At 49.5% G+C, this 19,085-nt stretch overlaps 1 protein-coding gene across 2 annotated transcripts in view; it reads left to right on the top strand.

The window, feature by feature from the left end:
- The window catches only part of Foxo3 (forkhead box O3), a 94,886-nt gene extending 83,690 nt beyond the window's left edge, over window positions 1–11,196 (top strand). The window contains exon 4 of one of the 2 annotated variants that reach the window (XM_087597225.1): window positions 6,785–11,196. The gene's annotated coding sequence lies outside the window, so the exon portion shown is untranslated. The remainder of the gene's footprint in view (window positions 1–6,784) is intronic. The other variant, NM_001106395.1, reaches the window with a different exon arrangement.
- The last annotated feature ends 7,889 nt before the right edge of the window (window positions 11,197–19,085 follow it).

The following is a 19,085-nucleotide window of genomic DNA, read 5'->3' as shown; positions in this document are numbered from 1 at the left end:
ACGTGCTGATGGACCGGTTAGGCGGTGGAACTGGAACGCTAGCTGACACCAAGTGCCTCAGTTTGAGCCCACCCCGTCACAGCCAGCCAGGTTCCCTTCAGGCTGCCTGTGCAGTGCAGGTGGACATGGAGATGGGGTTCACACGAAGGCAGAACTGGCCTCCCTGCTGAAGTCAGCAAGGCCCCCAGCCCGAGGGGACAGACACGTTGTCTCCCACAGACTCGGCATCAAGTCCCTCCTTCCTGCTCACTCTGGTTTCCCTCCTGGTTGGTTTTCGGCCACTGTCTGTCACCTTTGAGTCTTGGTCCTACCTTAGAGGTGGGTGTGCAGTTCGAACTCTGGAATCTGAAGAACCTTATTTTTGTTTTGTTGGAAAATTAGTCTCCCGAGACCCACACGTATCTGAAATAGGAAAAGAGGACTCTGGTGAGCCGGCTTCCGCGCCTGGGAACCGGCCCTCAGGTGAGGTGGCGTCTACACTGCACCCACCTTCAGAAGATGGAAAGCATCTCAGCCTGCATGCTGTCATAATTCACCCCATCTCACTCCGGGGCCACACCCGGGGGAGGTGAGCAGGACTGTTGAAGTCCTGGCTTAGGTCTGTAAACATTTCTTCAAGGCCCCTGTCCTCTTCTGTAAGTGGTGGATCTCTTCCTTGTGGCTCAGCTTGAGGCAGAGAAGCAAGGCTTTAATGTAGGAATTTGGGAGCTTTACACAGTGAAGGTAGACAGAAACAAAGGTAGACTAATTATATCGGTGAGAAGCTATTGGATGTTAATAGGTTTCACCTTAAAAGAAACAGATTTGGAAACTAACCTGAAAATCCTCCTCCCCGGGAAGCGTTATGAATCTGCGACTCCATTCCATAAACAATAGGTTCTGCCTGGGCATCAGTAAGCCTCACTCCTGTGTGAAGTGTGATGAGGTCCTAGAACCAGCAGCCTCAGGGAGGCATTGGGGTTGGAACAGGCCAGGAGGAAGTAAGGCCACTCCAAGAGGATGGCTCGTTCTCTTAGCCGAGGTCCAGTGTGGACCTTTTCATTTTGTTTTGTTTTAGGTCAAGCTCTCCAGGCTACTTGGAAACACTTGCGCTCACAGAGTTTATGGTGCTTGAGAACAGATACTGTGTCTAAGATGCTCCTAAAATAGCCCATGTTCCCTGGTACTTGCATCATTGGGAAGACTGTCCCGCTTTCAAGGAATTCAGCGTTGGGAGCTCAGAGTGTGGGCAGGCATTCTGGGCACTCAATGCTTACCTGTCAGAGGCAGGGCACAGCAGGGAGCTGAACATCTGGGGGGGAGGGGCAGAGTGAAGGCTGTGTGGAGGGTGATTCACCTGGACAGGAGGGCAGGCTGGGCGAATCGTCCCTGAGGTCACCCCCAGGTGAGTGTGAGGTTTATGCCCAGCAGAGTGGAAGATCCCACAGGTCTTTGCCAGTTAAACTTTTGGGTATAATAGTTAAGGGTGATTAACTCTTACCACTCCCACATCCCCTCAAAAAGTGGTTCTTTTGGTTTGGGTTTTGTTGGTAGTGTTTGTTTTTGAGACAGGATCTCACTATGTAGGTGGCCCGAAACTTGCAACGTAGACCAGGCTAGCCTTGAACTCACATGATCTGCCTTCTATCTACTGTTCCCTAGTACTGGGAATAAAGGCTTGTGTCCCCACACTTGGCAAAAGTAGTTGTTTAAAAGACGATAATCCCAAACGTTGCATATTACTCTATGAGTCAAAAGCATCTGTCTTGTCTGCACGGAGAGGTCCTTGCCATTCCTCAAGGCAAAGTCAGGCTGCCCCCTGCTCGCTTTAGCCACCGCTGATTCCCACCACAGCTCTCTGTCCTCAGCTGTGAAGTTCGAAGGTTGCTGCTTCTCTCTTCCCTGCGTTTTCGTCAGCTCAGCACAAAGGCTGGCCAACGGGACAGGCAGACAAGTCTAGGCGTCAAAGTGTCCTGGGAGCCAGAGCCTCTCGGCTGCCTGCCGTCTCTGGCCTTCTCAGCCAGGCCTTGGACACCTTCCCTGACACCTGAAAGGCTTCAGCGTGCTGAGGGGGGGTACAGCAGGTCACGGTGCAGCCCAGTGTGTCACACGTCTCACGTGCTTTCCGGAAGCTGGGCCTTTGTCTTTAAGTGTGTCTTCGGTGTGCGCAGACCCCTGCCTTTCCCCTGGTTAACAGTGCCCACCATTACTCATCCCGTTTCCTCGCCTAGTTCGCCCACCTGTCCTCAGGAAACCAACTAACGGAGACAGACAAGTAGAAAAGAGCAGAAAGGGGCAGTTTATTCATCGAGGCCCTGTTGGGAAGAGGGGCCAAGGATCCAGAGACTTCCCCAGGTTTTCCTTTGGGGCTGCTGACAGTGGAGCTAGGGTTCAAGTACAGTACAAGGTGCTTTGCTCAGCAGCCCAACCAGGGTCAGACCCTACCCAGAATTGTCTCATTGCCAAGTCTCCCCTGCAAGGTCTCTGACCGATTGTTATCGTGGCGATAACTTCTTTCCCTGACTGACCTCAAGGGCTTCGGGCATTTCCTCTCCTGGGGATTCCTGGGGAGAATCTAATTTGGGGGTCCAGACTCTTAATAATCAGCCAGCAGTCAGCACAAACCTCTCTTAGAGCACACCCACTCCTCCAGATCGGTTGGTTCCACAAGGTCCAGGTTTCCTTCTGGAGAGCTCTGTCACCAAACAGAAAGCTGCCCTCCCCTGCAGTTAGAGCCTCCTTGCCTGCCTGCCTGTCCCCCAGAGTCCTCGCTGCCCGTTGAGGCTCCTTGGCAGCTTTTGCCAAGATGGAGGGGTTTTTTTTGGTTTTTTTTTTTTGTTTTTGTTTTTTTGGTTCTTTTTTTTTTTTTTTTTTTCGGAGCTGGGGACCGAACCCAGGGCCTTGCGCTTTCTGGGCAAGCGCTCTACCACTGAGCTAAATCCCCAACCCCCAAGATGGAGTTTTATACAGATGGTCCCTCCTAAGTCCCTTCTTATTGTATGACCGGTCATAGGTCCAAGATGGGCTGCGCATAAGCAAAGCCCCAACACTACCTGCCTCCAGGTTTCCCATGGCTTTTCCCGTGGTGCATTCTGTTTGCCTTTGGAGTTGAACTCCACAGGAATGTTCCGAATAAGGTGTATTGGGTATGGCAACAGATTGTGAGGTGGGACCCGGAGGATAAAAAGTTCAAGGCTAGCCTGGGCTACTCGAGAACAACCTATCTTAAAAGAAAAAAAAAATTAGATGTGGCTGCCACTGTGCCCCAGCAAAAAAAAAAAAAAAAAATTAAGTGTGCAGCCCACAGCTGCTCTCTGAACTCTGTGAGAGGCTTCCCCGTCCATCCGAGGATCTCCGCCCTGCCCATCCTGAATGTTCCTTGCTTGGCCCTCAGCCTGACCTTGGAGTTCCAGGCGATTCTGAAATTATCTGTTTCAAAGCATAAAGATCACAGCCTCTCTCACTTTAAGCCTGCATTTCAGGCAGACAATTAAAATTCCAGCCAAGAGATAGTTGTTAACTAAGCGTTGTGGATCTGTGGACGGAAGAGTTCATATCATATTAGTTATCGGGGCCCTTACTTCTTCTCTGCCAAGAAGATAAAAAACCCTGCTGACAAGCTCTCGCTTTGCATGGTGAAGTTAGGTTGTGGGAGGACAGCAGTGGGAGCTGTTTCTGCTCCCGAGTCCAATTCAAGTCGATTGGGTTGTTCTGTTTGGTGTCATTTTGGAGGCCTCTCCCTGTCTTAGAACATCATGTGACTTGGTGGTGATAAGCGGGCAGAAGGCTGCCTACCCCGGAGATGCCCGGGGTTACCGAGGGACCGACTACCTACCCCTCAGCAGATGACAGCATCCACCAATATTTTTAGAGCGTCCCTCCTGACTCCCGAGGTCTCCCACTTCATCTCCCTCGATTCAGTGAGGAATTTTTAAAACTAGTCTGGGCGAGAGGAGGCCTCTTCTTCCTCACTGTGGAGGTCGCCAGTGAAGCAGGACAGCGTCTGGTTAATTGCTGTGTTGCTCAGTGACTGCAGCTGTCGGCTTCTTCTCCATTCCAGAGTCTGGCTGTGGGGGCGGGGTAGGGGGGGTTGTAGTCGCTGTTGTTTCTGTAAGCTATGGGAGCATCAACGCATACAGAAGCCTCGCAGCTAAGTCAACGTGAACGCCCGTAGAACCCGTGGTTCGCACACTCATCCAAGCACCACTGAGCCCCCAGGGAGTGGCTGCTTCTGTCCCTTTGCTCCCCTGCTTTCCCAGTTCTTGTGTGATAGACAGGTAGGTGCCCACAGGGAGCTGCAGATGCTGCTAAGGCATCAAAGGGACCCCCTTCCTTTGTTCGCCCCAGTCCTCCCTGCACCTGCCTGCCTTTCCAGGACGGTTGTGTTTCTCTTTAGTCCGTCTGCTTCCCTTACACCCTTCTCCCTCTATTATAGAAAAGAAAAACTAGGGCTGGAGAGATGGCTCAGTGGTTAAGAGCACCGACTGCTCTTCCTGAGGTCCTGAGTTCAAATCCCAGCAACCACATGGTGGCTCACAACCATCTGTGATGAGATCTGATGCCCTCTTCTGGTGCATCTGAAGGCAGCTACAGTATACTCATATACAATAAAATAAAATCTTAAAAAAATAAAAAATAAAAAAAAAAGAAAAGAAAAACTAAACACAGCAGTGGCCTCCCCGAGGGTTTCTGTGAAATGTCCCCTCTCCAAGAGCTCTACCTGGCCCTGCTGGCTCAGCCCACAGACACCGAGCAGCTTCCAGCACAGGCCTCCCTGGGAGCCCTTGCCTGAGACCCCAGGGGAACTCCAGCACATAGTGTCACAGGCAGCCCCGCCCCATTCTACAGAAGGGGAAGAGCGATGATTAGTGCCTCTTCTCTTTAATGATGACATTCCCAGAAGATGATCAGACTTTGCTGAGGGAATGGGGATGTGGCAGCCTGGGGATTGTTGCTGGCGTGGCTTTGGACTACTATGGTGGGGCTTCTGTCCCAATTTCAAGGCCATGGCCGGTCCTAACTAGGTGATGACATGTTGGGTACCTCACTACACCCTGGATGCTTCCCTCCCAGTCTGTTCCAGCCCCAGGATCAAAGTGGACCATAGTCAGCCTCTGTTCCTGGGGAATGAAGTGTGTCATTTTCCCATCATGCACCAGTTTCACAGCAGAATAATTGGCACCAAAGGGAATCAGGGAGGGGTCTGAATTAGGTAATATCTTACCAGTTCTCCCTAGGCACCCACAGAAAGTCAGGACTGGGACTTGGGGAACTTAGTCCCCTGATGATTAATGGCATAGTGATGTTAGACTGTGGTTTGTTAGCTCTTATTGTGAGGGGAAACCTAATCCCTTTGAAAGGACTTCATTTGTGAGGCCAATGTTTGTCAGGGACCCACAGAGAAGCCTGTATATACTATATAGATACTCTCCATATAGAGTAGCGTTGTCTTTACCAGGCCAAGCTCCTCAGAGATACTGGGGTCTGGGTTGGTTGGTTTGTTTCTTAGCTTTTTAACCCCAAAGTTATAGGCCAAAATAAGATTGTCTGGTGGCTTTACAAAACAGAATACTCACCTCAGGAAAAATCCTCAGCCAAACCAGAGGTCTACAGAAAGACAGGCCTTCTTCTCCTGATTGGTAGTTTTTCCCTCTAATAAAAAAAACAAAAACAAAAACAAAAACCTTCCCTCTGTTCTCTAGTGCTGTCACCAGAGTAGATAAGACAGGATACACAGTCCTGCGAGGTCACAGGAGTCTTAGGATCCAAGAGGAGCTGGTGGATGTACCATCCTGTGCTGTCAGAGCATACAGTTTTCTGTTACTCAGACCCATGTCCCCTGGGAAGGTGACCAGGACAAACGGCAGGGTCACCACAGACAACAGATTTTACGTCCTTTAGCTTCACCTCTTGGGTACACTTTTTCCTTTATTTTTACTTTATGTGTGAGTAGCGTCGCATGTGTGTATGTAAGTGGACTGCATGGGTGGTGCCTATAGGGGTCAGAAGAGGGCATCAGATCCCCTGGAACGGGAGCTACAGACAGTAGTGAGCTGCCGCGTGGGTGCCGGGACGTGAGCCCAGGTCCTCCTGAGGGGCAACCAGTGCTCTTACTGCTAAGCTATCTGGATGTACTATTTAGTGTTAGTTCTCGTGACTTGTCTGAGCTTCCCTGGATTCAGGTGCTCTGGGAAGACCTCCGTGACGACTGTAGAGACGGAACAATGTAATTAACAAGACCTTCCTTCTGTGAGAAATGTGCAGTGTACGGTCGATGTTTTTTCAATCCCAATTTTTTTTTAACATAAACATCTAATTCCTAAGATAGCTTGCCTGATTCTTGCGTGGCGAAAAAGCCAAGATTCCCCATGGAGTCTCACTAAGCCTTAGCTGTTCAGCAAGGTCAGTTCACCCCTGGACTGAGGGGGAACACAGAAGTACCACTTTCTACGCCGAGTGACCAGCTCGAGTATCTTAAGCACGCCACGTTCTGAAACGTAGACTATACCCCAATCCATGCCTGGCTGACCCTAACTTAACAAAAACCCACCCAAAACACCCCTCGAGTGCCTTTCTTGATTACCACCCAAATTTGGCCTTTTCACGTTAGGATGCTATAAGAACCAAGGTAAGCAGTTCTCTGTTATCCTTAGGTTTCCAGCCCGAAATACTTAGCAGTATAGCGTTAGTGCACAGACCTGGGCTCTGAGGTCAGACAAGCAGGCGGCGGTCGGACCCTCCCCTAGCTTCCTCCCTGTCACTTTCTGAATGCCCCTGATAACTCTGGATTTCTTTTCTCCCTCAGACCCTCAAACTGACCGAAGACCTACAGAGAAAAAAACCCTTTGCCAAATCTGCTCTCAGCCAGTGGACAGTGAACCCCGTTTACAGCTTGACACCTTTGTGACTCCCACGCCATCTTCCTAACCCAGCAGAGACTGTTAGCAGCCCTGGCCCTGGGTGAAGCCCTTTCCCGTGGAGCAGAACTCTATAACGTATGCAAATCTAACTCATCTGCAAGTGACCTGCCATCGTGGACAGCACCCATCAGCATCCCTACTCCAGAGCACACCGGGAGCCCCGGCTGCGGCGATTCCGTACTGTTTCAGGATCGTGATGGTTTAGGGGATATTTTAAGTGTCATTTTGTGTTTGTTTCCTTTGACCCTCTTGAGTTTTTTTACACACAGTAACCTGCAGTATTTTTCTGTTGAAAACGTTGACTGTCCTTTCCCTAGCACACTTAAAAAGCAGAAGGAAGGTGTTGTGTCAGTTCCCAGTCTGAGCTTTTGAGCCTGTGGAACTCCGCAAACCTAACACATTACATAGACTAAAGGGGGACTTCCTTTCTTCTCTTGTTTGGTAGAAAATTATCCTTTTCTAAAAACTGAACAACGGCACAACTGTTTGTCCTGCGTGCCCACTCTGCAGCTGCCTGCTCAGCGGGACTCGCGGTCTCCCGTCATGCTCAGCGTGGGGGCTCATGATCTCCCGCCATGCTCAGCGGTAGGCAGTGTTGCTCTGCTCTTAGGAACTAGGGCCTCTTCAGGAACGCCTCAGCTCAGCCTCTGCTCATTGCCAAATGCCACTGGTGGGTTTAGTTTTAAGGGGAAAAGAGAAAAGAAACGTGTGCTTGTTTTGCTTTGTAGAAGACGTGGAGTTACAGGTGAGCTGTTAACCATGCAGTGAGCAGCGCGGGAGGTCAACAAGCCACGTCTGCACTAGCAGGTCCAACGTCACTGTTTTTGGAACATGCATATCTTTTGATTCTTTTCAACCTTGCTGTGTGTACGCCGATCTTCCTAGAAGTGTATGAGTGACAAGCAATAGCATAAAGGTGATATATACATATATATACATACACACACACACATATATGTATATATATGCGCTTAGTTTGTAATTGTTCAAGTGATTCATGGGAATACAAGATAAGGCAATTTAAACTTTTTTTAAAAACTTTTCCTGCTTCTGTGGATCTTGTTTTTGTTGTTGTTGTTGTTGTTTCCAAAAAGTTATGGTGCTGTATAGGTGCTTTCTGTTTAACCTGCAGAGTGTAAGTGCATCTGTGCATCTGTTACTCCCTTTGATGGACAGCGTAGCTGGGAACTCCTTTGGTACATGCAAAACTGCTATGACGATGCTCCGATTAGCGCGGCATATACACACTTCTCCAAAGTGATATATGAAGACTTTCTGATTTGCATAAAAAGCACTAGGTATACAAGTGTATAAAATATATTTTATCATGTACAGTACGAAAATGGGACTTTGTGCATGGCATTAGGAATGTGGGCTAGTGTTCCAGCACAGGCTTCCCTGCTCAAGTTCCTGCCATTGCTTGCACCGTGGCCATGGACACCAACCCAGGGGTGCCACCAAATCCCCTCCCTGCCCTCCTTGTGCACCTTTGCTTCATGGGCGCTCTGGGGGTGGTAGCGACGGCCATCACAGCTCCTAGCACAATGAGAGTTCCATTTGGTATTGTCACATGCCTCTCCTGCCTCGCTTGGATCCTCGTGTTTGAGCGATGGCCCTGTTGATTTTTCACTCTGCCTTTCATGGAATCTATACGTCGTCGTCGTGCAGTGGTGGTCCTGGTAGCTAGCACATTGCCTTTTCCAAACTGCTACCTGTTTAAAATCTTCAGTTTTAAAGTCCAGTTTTGAAGATGTGTAGTCATGTGACCTGCTGGTCAGTGAGCCCCATACTTCCTTATCCACTCCTTGGTGACGCTAGCCATGCCCCGATTCTTCAGTAGTCAGTGTCCAAGAAACCTGTGTCATTTAGGCAGAGGGCCGGCTCTGGCTTCCCAGAGTGCTGCTTCCTCAGTGGGACATTATCGGTGGCAGCTGAAGGAATGGAGAAAGCTCAGGTACAAGGGAGAACCACACGTGCTTCCAGCATGAGGGCTCAGAGCATTCTGAGTTTATCTGAGTTTAGAGAGACGCAGACCAGGTCACCAGATAGCGTCTTGGACGTGCAGTTTACAGGCATCGGGAGTGGAAAGGGTAACCCTCCAGTGTACTCTCCTTTGAAAACTCAGATTTCCTTCCAGATGTAACAGTTCATTTATTTTCCTTCCCAGTGTTTGTTGGGTTTCAGGCACCAAATCTCTCAGAATGTCCTAGAAATAGATTAGAAACTGAAGCAGGAACAGGTGAGGACAGAGTAGCCTCAGCAGATTAGGAAAGCAGAGGCAGATGTTTTGATTTACTTTACTTTTAAATAATAATGGAGTCCACACACAGAATGTGTGGAGAGCTAAGGCCTGGCAGGCCCTGGACAGTCTGGGGTAAAATACGAATAGTGATGCCTGCCGGGGTATTTGCACACCCACCCTCAGATTCCCCACCCAGAGAAGCCAAGCCTGATTCAATGTCAGACTTGACAGAGGTATAGCCTGGGCCCTCTGTACCTTCTGTTGGAACCCTGCTTTCAGGGTAGACTGGTCACTGGCCACCAAGTAGCATTCTCACTAAGTCCCTAACAACAAAGCACTCTCTTGAGACATCTGAGCAGATGACCTTGTGGCCCTTCTAGGCTTAGGACCAGCCCATGGAATCCTGGTGAGAAGGAAGATGTTCGAGCCTTCCTGGGGAGCCCTGCACACCTGTGACAGGAACACAGAAGGCAGGAGGCCGTGTCGAAGACTGCAGTTGTCTTGGGCTCCATGGTTCTCATCAGGCTCTAGAAATTGATACTTTGTACCAAAGATAGGCCAGCCTGTGGCGAGCCTCTGCCATCCTAGCGCTAGAACTGACTGGGTTCAGCATTCCGGCTAACTGTGACTGCAATAGAGGTGTGTTCGCCATTGTATCCTCTGCAACATAGTGACAGCTGAAGCACACAGAACTGTTTTCCTACGTCTCCTGCCGATGGAGGAGCGTGCACCGGGTGTAGCACAAAGCGGACATTGGGGGTTGGTGATTAGCATCAGCCCGAGGAGAGGGTACACCCCATCTCAGGTGTGACTTCAGCCAACTTCTAAACCCATACACAGGTTAAAGTTCATAGGGACAGACAGACAACTTTGCCTTTTCTTAAAGCGCTCCATCCAATGAAGGAACGAGCAGCATTTGCATCCCTTGGGAAAGAACTTCTGGAGTAAGGCAGAGAGAAAACAAACCTTCCATCGTCGTCCCCCGGACGAAGGGGAACAAAATGCTACCTAATCTCTGAGAACAGAGCAAAGGTAATGGGGGCTGATTTTTTTTTTCCTTTTTCCTCATGTATATGGGGAACATCACGATTAGGCGGAATAATGTTCTGTTTTTTTGGGGTTTTTTTTGTTTTTTTTTTATTAAAAGCAGACCTTTTGTAGGAAAGCAATCACTGGTATCGAGATACAAAGAAGTCAGCTCTGGGAGTGGTAGCAGCAGCAGGAACGGGGCGTGAAGTGAGAGAGAGAGAGAGAGAGAGAGATCTTGTGGGTTCACGTTGGTCAGACAGGACCTTAGAGCGGATGCCCAAGCCACTGACAGGAGTAAGTGGTACTGAACTAAATCTCGTGTGTAGCACGCAGATCAGATGGGTGGAAGTTTTTCTCTTGTTGAATTTCACTCATCCTTCTTTCACGAATGAATGATTCCGAGGCCTCTGCCACACTCCGGGAAAACTTGTGTGACTGCCTTTTTTTAAAAGTGTGTGTCTGGTCACTTATTTCTCTAAAACTATCTCCTTTTCTGGCAATCAGTCGGCCTTCTCTTGTATACTTGTCCTAGCACATTATGTACGTGGGAAATGTCAACAGACGTGAAGGAGACCAGAAAAATTGGTGAATATTGAAAAATGTGCGTTTTGGGCTTCACATGTTTAACTTTTTTTTTTTTAAAGAAAAAAAGTTGCATGAATGAAATAAACAACAACCTCTGTATACAGTATCTGTTAAAAAAAAAAAAAAAAAAAAAGGGCCTGTTTTGATTTCTTGCTTCTACGCCACACGAACTAGAATTCAATGTGCGCGTGGCAAACACTACCATGCTGCATTCTGGGTACCGAGGACCTTGTCTAACCGTACGTTGCCATGAATTAGCCCTGCCGCCTTTCTTCTCAAGGATCAAAACCAGTTTGATTTGGGAATGCGCCCCTCCCAGTGGAATTGGAGGTGCGTCCTTCCCGTGTCGTTTGTAGATATTGCCTGTGTATTCCATTTAAAACCATAATCTAGTTTGTAAAAGAGAGGATGCCGCATGTAAATAAAGCTTTGACGACACTCTGTCGTGCCCGAGAGTCTGTCATCATTGCTGTCCTGCTCCCCAGGGAAGAAATGGTTCCGTCTGTGTGGCAGTCTCCTGCGGTAACCCTTCCCAGCCTTCGAGAGGCAACGACCCGTAATCTAAACTAAGTGTAAACTTTCTCTCCAGCCCACTCCTGACCTCCATAGACTTGCAGACAGTTTAATAAAACACATTTAAGGGGTTGTTTGTGCTGGGCTTACCATGTACTGTCACCGGAGCCCCAGAGGTGAAATGTGAAAGCAGGGATGGGACTCTGCTTTTGTGGGGTGACTGGGTCTAAAGAGGTGATCCTCCTGTGAGTCCAGTGAGTAACCAGGGGCCATCATCAGGGCCCTCCTTCCCACACACTGTACAGCAGACAACACAGAGCCAACATTAACTGCATGGATGCTGACCCTGCCTGGCCTCGCTGAGCTGTGAGAAGGAACAACATTGTAAAATAAAGCTAGCCCTGGTTGTTTAGATAAATTAATTTCTTTAATTCTTACATTATAAAAGTTAATTGCACTTTGGGGGGAAAAAACCCAAAAACCCAGGAACTGGTTTAAAGGTCCCAAGACATAGGGTGATTTGGATTTCACTTTAAAGAGGTACATTTGCAAGTCAGACCCTTGGGATGAGCTGCCTGAAAAGGTAGGATAAGCCCCACTTTCGGTCAGTTTCTCTCCCATTACTGAACCCTTACAAAGGGAAATTCCTTAGCCTCTTCTGGCATCCAACTTGGAAAGACATTTTCACCTGTGCACCTTGATACTATTCCAAAAGATGAGACCTCTGATGTCAGTTGCTTTGACACTGAGGTCTCTAAGCCAGGCTAAAACGCAGCCAACAGTGAGTTTAGATCCCTTTAAAGCTCACTAAGTCTGAGTGGCAGTAGCCAGACCTTGTGACAGCCCCAAGAGAGAACCATGACTTGGCCCCAGCCCTGACTGTGATATGTACTATGTGTGATGTCCCTGTGCAGACCCATGTTAGGTGACTGGCCCCGCCTCCACATCTGATTTAAAAGGAAAATCTGAGTCTCTACAACAATTCCTACTCTGATAGTCTGGGCAAGGCTTTTAGCCATCAAAGGCTCCCTGGACACACGCCATCAAAATTGTGCTCCGCGGAGCTGCAGCTTGGTGTCCAAAAGTAGAGGAAAATGAAATTCCTGGCGGGTAACGGAGCTGCGGGACACGCAGCCACTCCTGGGAAACATGGAGGATGAGGAAGGCAGCTGGGTCTGGTGGGGAACAGCCCACGATGCTCTGGGCATCTCTCGACTCAGCCGGAAGTAGGCATAGTAGCAAAGAGGGAACAGTCGTGAGACCCACCCCAGTGGAGAGAGGGATGAAGCCGACACACTTTCGGGGCTGGAGGAACAATTTCCTCATGATTTTCCTTATCAAGGACGTAGAGAGCTGGAACCATGGTCAGCCGTTTAAGAACACTGACTTCCAGAGGACCCAGGATCAGTTCCCAGCACCCACACGGCAGCTCACAACTGTCTGTAACTCCAGTTCCAGAAGATCTAACACCCTCACACCAATGCACATAAAACAAAATTCAATAAAAGACGAAGAATGTAGAAGTTGGTCCTAGAGATATGGCTCAGGGGTAAAAGCACTGGCTGCTCTTCCAGAGGACTTACTTTGATTTCCAGCATTAACATTGTAACTCCATGGGATTCCAGGGGATCCAACCCCTGGCATAAACCCCCCTGACGGAGTTGTGCGCATGCGTGAGGTTCCGCCCACTGTCTGGCACACGCTAAGGGCTCAGCTGCTTTTACCTCCTCCGAGAATTGGTGCAGCAAATGTCTGAAGAGAAGAACTCGGCGCCTGTCTTGGATTGCTGTAAGTTAGGCTAAAGGGGCCGAACTGAAGTGTTCAGGCCCAGCCCTGAATGAGTCCCTGAGTGCCACGGACGAGTGGAACACAGTAGAATGAGAGCCGGGCCAGCAGAAGTCACTAACCAAACAGGGCTTTCTAGCTGGCAGCATAACTCAGGTGACCTGGGGAGGCTAATTCGGGCCCAGGAGAGAGTGAGGAAGGGGCATATTTGGGACGTCGTGTGCTTCAAGCAGCAGAAACCCCAGCAAGAAAAGTGGGTTGCCGAAATGTCCAGACCAAGGCGCTTCGCCCTTTCAATAGAGTGGGAATGGGCCGGGTGGAGACCTGAGCCAAGCTGGTCTTTAGAAATGCCAGGCCTAGGATGTACTCTGGCAGGACATAGGAAGGGGTTGAAATAAGACGCCAGAACAACATGGCACCCAGAGAACTACTGTTTCTGTGGCCCGTCAAAGTAGTGGAGGAAGTGGCCTCAGGTCTCAGATGCCCGCACTGTCAATCTCACATCCCTCTTTCTAGCCAAGGTGAGCAGCTGTGACCTAGACTTTAGGAGACCCATTGCAATGGCTGAGTCTGGGGAAGGAAGGCAAGAGGGTTTTGCTGTCAGTAATTCACTTTATATACGGTTGTAACTTGTGGAAGGAGTGTATTATTTCTCATATGAAGATAGTTTTAAAGGCAGGGTGGTAGAGTGGCTTTGACTCCTAAGACTGGATCAGATAATACAATGGGAGAAGGGTGTTGGGGACTAGAAGCAGGAGGTAATGAGGTCACCACACTGCTTAAGTGCTATGTGACCTCCAAACGGCAGGTACAGTGGCAACATTGTCCTCATAGCCTCAACTTCTCCCTGCTAACATCTTAGAAGCCATAATCGGGAAGTGCCTGACCCAAACAAAGGAATATTATACAGCTATTAAAACAATAATCATTAAAAAATGCATGGGAAAATACAGAGAAAACGCTCATATCAAAGACACCTGCGGGGTTGGGGATTTAGCTAAGTGGTAGAGCACTTGCCTGGGAAGCGCAAGGCCCTGGGTTCGGTCCCCAGCTCCGGAAAAAAAAAAAAAGACACCTGCAAATGCACTTTTATAATTTTACATACTTAGATAAGAAAATGAGAAATGCGGGTTTCAAGTGGTTTATACTCATATAAAACCAGCTAGGGGAAAATAATGCAAGGTAAAATATAAAAATAGAAATCACTCCTGCCCTAGATGCTCCTAGACGCCACACCTGGCAGGAGTCTGCTGTATTGCTACATCGTAATTGACTTAACCCAGACTCCCCTGCCGGCAGAGTGACACTGAGTTACCTCCAACCAGCTGTTGTTCCCAGCAACACTGCAACAGTCTTATCCCTGTGTTGACTCATACATGTCCCAGGAGTTCTGGAGGACCATCGCCCAAATATTGAATTGCTGAACCAAAAGAAACATGCATGGGTAATTTTGGCAGAAGTTGGCCCAGCTGACGTCCAATGGACCAACCAGTTCACAACACACCGACAATGAGAGTCTCTTCTCACCAACGTAATGTGAGTATTTTAAAAGGAGAGTTACAAAGGTGTTTCCCTCTGTACGGGGAAACCTCTAAGTCCGCACCTAAGGTAAGGTAAGGGTCAAGTGGGCATCAAAGGACAAGCGTGGATAAGGGTGGAAGAGTCAAGAGACATTCCAGTGTCGCCTAGAGCAATCGGGTTGTCACATGCCACACAAGGAAGTCTCTGGCTGGCAACCTGTCCATCCGGTCTGGCTCCAGTCTCCTCCCCCTCGCCCCATCAGCTTGGACTGCATGGCCTCAGGGCGAGCAGCCTAACCTCACAGCTGTGCTTCCTCATCTCCCAGAATTCCAGAAGGACACCATCACCCCAGAAGAAACGTCTGGTCTCCTTGGCTCCAAACCGCACATGCAGACCTATTCACAGTGAGATTGCACAAGCACATGGAAGATTACTCTGCTGTGCTTGAGATTTGAGCACTCCTCTGGGGGAGGGGAGGGCTATCTGCCAGCCTTCAGAGCCAGCCTGTTTCCAAAGGCTCAGCAAGATATTCCCAAGGCTGGGAACTCTCCGGCGCCCACTGGTTCCTGTTCCCAATAGGCAGAGACATTGCACCTCCGAAGGAGAAATTCTAACACCTGCTCACTGCCTACCCTGCAGACTGGCAACACAGACAGGGACCTGCCTTACACAAGAAGCTGGAGTAGGGACAAGCCACACACACCTCTGTGGACTGCACGGCCAGAGTCAGCAGAGAGGTCTGCCTTGAAATAGGAGCCACTGGAACCTGGCCCTACCAGACCCCAGCCATAATGCTAGTTAACGTCCTTGCCGAGATAGAAGCGAGGCCACAGATAACATGAGGGTGCCCAGAAGTCTGTCTACCCGGGGGCTGGAGAGATGGCTCAGTGGTTAAGAGCACTGACTGCTCTTCCAGAGGTCCTGAGTTCAAATCCCAGCAACCACATGGTGGCTCACAACCATCTGTAATGAGATCTGATGCCCTCTTCTGGTGTGTCTGAAGACAGCTACAGTATACTTATATATAATGAATAAATAAATCTAAAAAAAAAAAAAAAAAAAGAAGAAGTCTGTCTACCCTTCCAGCAAGCTCTGAGTAAACCCTTCTTCCAGGTGTCATATCTGCAGACCCTCTCTCCATGCATGATTGATGTTTACTCTATAAAGGGGGCTGGAGAGATAGCTGGGCAGTTAAGAGCACTGGCTGCTTTTCCAGAAGACTGGGGTTCAATCCCCAACATCCACATGGCAGCTCACAACTCCAGTTCCAGGCGATCCAACACCCTCACACAGACACACATGCAGGCAAAACACCAACCAATGCTCATAAGATTAAAAAATGAATGTTACATTTTAGAAGCATACAGCAAAATGAATCAAATATAAGGAATCCATTAGAATCGTTTGTTTGAGAGGTGGCCAGTTTTAAGTCCTGCTCTCCTTTCTCTTGATGATGTCTAGGCTGTGGTGAGAGCCACACTCAACAGTTGGCTTCCTCCATGCCATGGACCAAAGAATCATAGTCAAGGCCTAAGAGACTTAAGTGTCCTGGGAAAGAACGTCAAATGACGTATGTCTTCTTCTGGTTCTGCCCACCAGAACCATGTTCCCTGAGTATGCTGGGTAATTTTATGTCACCTTGACACAAGCTGGGGTCACTGGAAACGAGGAAGCCTCACTTGAGAAAAAAAAAAAAAGCCTCCATAAGATTGGGCTGCAGGCAAGCCTGTAGGGAATGTTAATTAGTGATTAGGGCGGGCGGCCCAGCCCACTGTGGGTGGGGCCACCCGAGGGCAGGTGGTCCTGGGTGCTGTAAGAAAAGTAGGCTGAGCGAGCTGTATCAGTCAGGGCTGTCTAGAGTCGCAGAAGGTATGGAATGCCTCTATATATTGAAGGGATTTACTGGGATGACTTACAGTCTTCGGACCGGCTAACCCAACAGTGGGCAGCTGTTCCCAACAACCGGAGGTCCGAGATCCTAGTAGGTGCTCAGTTCCGTGAGGATAGGTGTTTCAGCCGGCCTTCTGTATAAGCTGGAATCCTGACGAAATAGATTCCATCTTACTTCAGGTAAGTGAGGGCCAGCAGGCAAAGAAGAGAGCCTCCCATTGTCCTTATGCAGGCCACCAGCAGAAGATACGTCCTAGATTAAAGGTGTGTGTCCACACCCGGACCTGAGGTGTTCCTCAGCTCTAACTTGCTCTGCCCCAGATTGGACTTGAACTAAGAGATCTGCGTGGCTCATCTCCTGGGAATGCCTGTGTCCTCCAGCCTCAAGATCTGGATCCCACGTGTGCCTCCCTTCCCCACCAGGATTGTAGTTCATTCCAGATACAGCAAGGTTGACAGTTGGCAATAGCCACCACACAAGCCACGAGGAAGAAGCTGTGAGCAGCATTCCTCTGTGGCCTCCCGGTGCCTGCCCTGTTTGAGTTTGTGTTCTGATTTCCTTCCGTGATGATCTTGCGAGTAAGAAAGCCAAACAAACCCTTTTCTCCCCGGGTTGCTTTGATCCTGGTGTTTCGTCATGGCACTGGTGACACGAAGACACCGGGTAAATTATTTCAACGTCCTCGGGAGTGAGTTTCCCCACCTGCAGAGTCTACTCTGGGAACATTTCTTACCTTGCAAGGTGGTCGTTGCAAGCCACCAATGGACCATCAGCTGTGTGTCCGAGGCCGGTGGGGATAGGGAGGGAGATGGAGATGAGGTTAGAGAAGACAGGGACAGAGACAGAGGTGAGGATCTCAGAGACAGAGCTGGGCTACGGAATGGAGAGGGGACAGAGATGGAAGATATGGAGATGGGGGAGGGAAGAGGAGATGGGGACAGGGAGAAGGATAAAGAAAATGGAGGTTGGATGAAGATACAGATGAGACAGGAGGAAGATGGATGAGAGCGGAGGACACACACACACACACACACACACACACACACACACATACACAGCCCTGCTTGGTCACATCACTAAACAAGGAAAGCTCCCTTTCCCCTCACTCCCGTCCTGCTGACTCTAACCCACTTCTTCCCTCCAGACTGTGCCCAGGACCCCAAGCCTCTGAGGTGGTCCACTCACTGTCTGCTGCACACCGAGGGACTAGGCTCAGAGCTAAGTGGCTACCATCTTGTACTAGGGGGGGAAAATGAGTATGTGGAGTTGAGGGTAGAGAAGGTAGAGTCAGAGGTAGAGACTGAGGGACGGAGGAAGGAGATCAGGAGGGAGACCGGTGTGGAGAGGAGTAGGGATGAGAATGGGGATGGTTGGTGTCTCATCAAGAACCTGCAAACGCTCGTTCTCCGTGTGTATTCCGACAAAGGCGGTGCTCTCTCGCAGATCTCACGCCCTTGCGTGCTGTCTCTCCAGTTTCGGTTCCAAAGAAGTGACACAAAGTGAGGCACCGCGGTGGCTATATCGTTTATTTATTTTTACTTTTCATTATTGTCACAAAATACCTTACAACAGCAACCCAATGAAGAGAGAGCTTCTTGTGGCTCACAGTGTAGGCATGGTGGCAGGACCACGAGGCAGCCGGTCACATCACATCCGCAGTCAGGAAGCAGAGAGAGAGAGAGACTGCGGAGGAGCATGCTCAGTTCATGTTCTCTTTACTTAGTCTGGGGTTGACGGCACCCACGTTACAGTAGACCCTCCCACTTCAGTGTACCTGATCCAGATAATCCTTCAGAGGCAGGTGCAGAGTTTATCTGCTAGGTGACTCAAGAGCCTGTCGAGTTGATAATATTAATTAATCATCACAGCGGCCCAGATGGATTAGCTGCCTGATGCAGACAGGAAGTCAGAGGGAGAAGGGGAAGCACACAGACTGAAATACCCATATAACGAAGGGAAACGGTCCTCCTGGGGGCGTGCATGCGTGCGTGCGTGCGTCCCCTCGAATGGTGCTGTCTCCAGGCTGGGCCCTCATGGACCACTTCCTGCATGTGGCCCTGTCAGCCCTGTCGGTATTTAAGGAAGAATGTAATTAAGAGGGCTGCTGGGGGGGGGTTGGGGATTTAGCTCAGTGGTAGAGCGCTTGCCTAGGAAGCGCAAGGCCCTGGGTTCGGTCCCCAGCTCCGGAAAAAAAGAAAAAAAAGGAAAAAAAAAAAAAAAAAAAAAAAAAAAAAAAAAAGAGGGCTGCTGGGGTAGCTTAAGCTTTAATTGCTGTGTTTATGCCTCCCTGAGCATAAGGATCCGGGCCTCCTCCCTTGGCTGTGCCCGAGGCTGGCCCCACCTCTGGAGGAATACGAACATCTTCCCGGAGTGGTGCACACCGCACATGCCCGGTTCAGTACAATTAGGTTCTTCACAATAGAAGCATCTGTTAACCACAGAATTCAAACCAAAGAGCATTTTATGATGGCGACTGTTCTGAGAGATGAAAAGACAGCCGGCCTTTGTGAGAACACGTGGCCTGCAACCTGGGGGCCCAGGCTACAGCTAGGAGCACAGGGACTTCATATGCAGCTGCGGTCACTGGGGCTTTAACCTCCTTGTCTGTTTCCTGGGGGTA

This window comes from Rattus norvegicus, chromosome 20, assembly GCF_021556685.1.
Source record: "Rattus norvegicus strain SHRSP/BbbUtx chromosome 20, alternate assembly SHRSP_T2T, whole genome shotgun sequence".
In the NCBI taxonomy this organism is placed as follows: Eukaryota; Metazoa; Chordata; class Mammalia; order Rodentia; family Muridae; genus Rattus; species Rattus norvegicus.
This window is presented reverse-complemented; position numbering and strand designations above follow the sequence as displayed.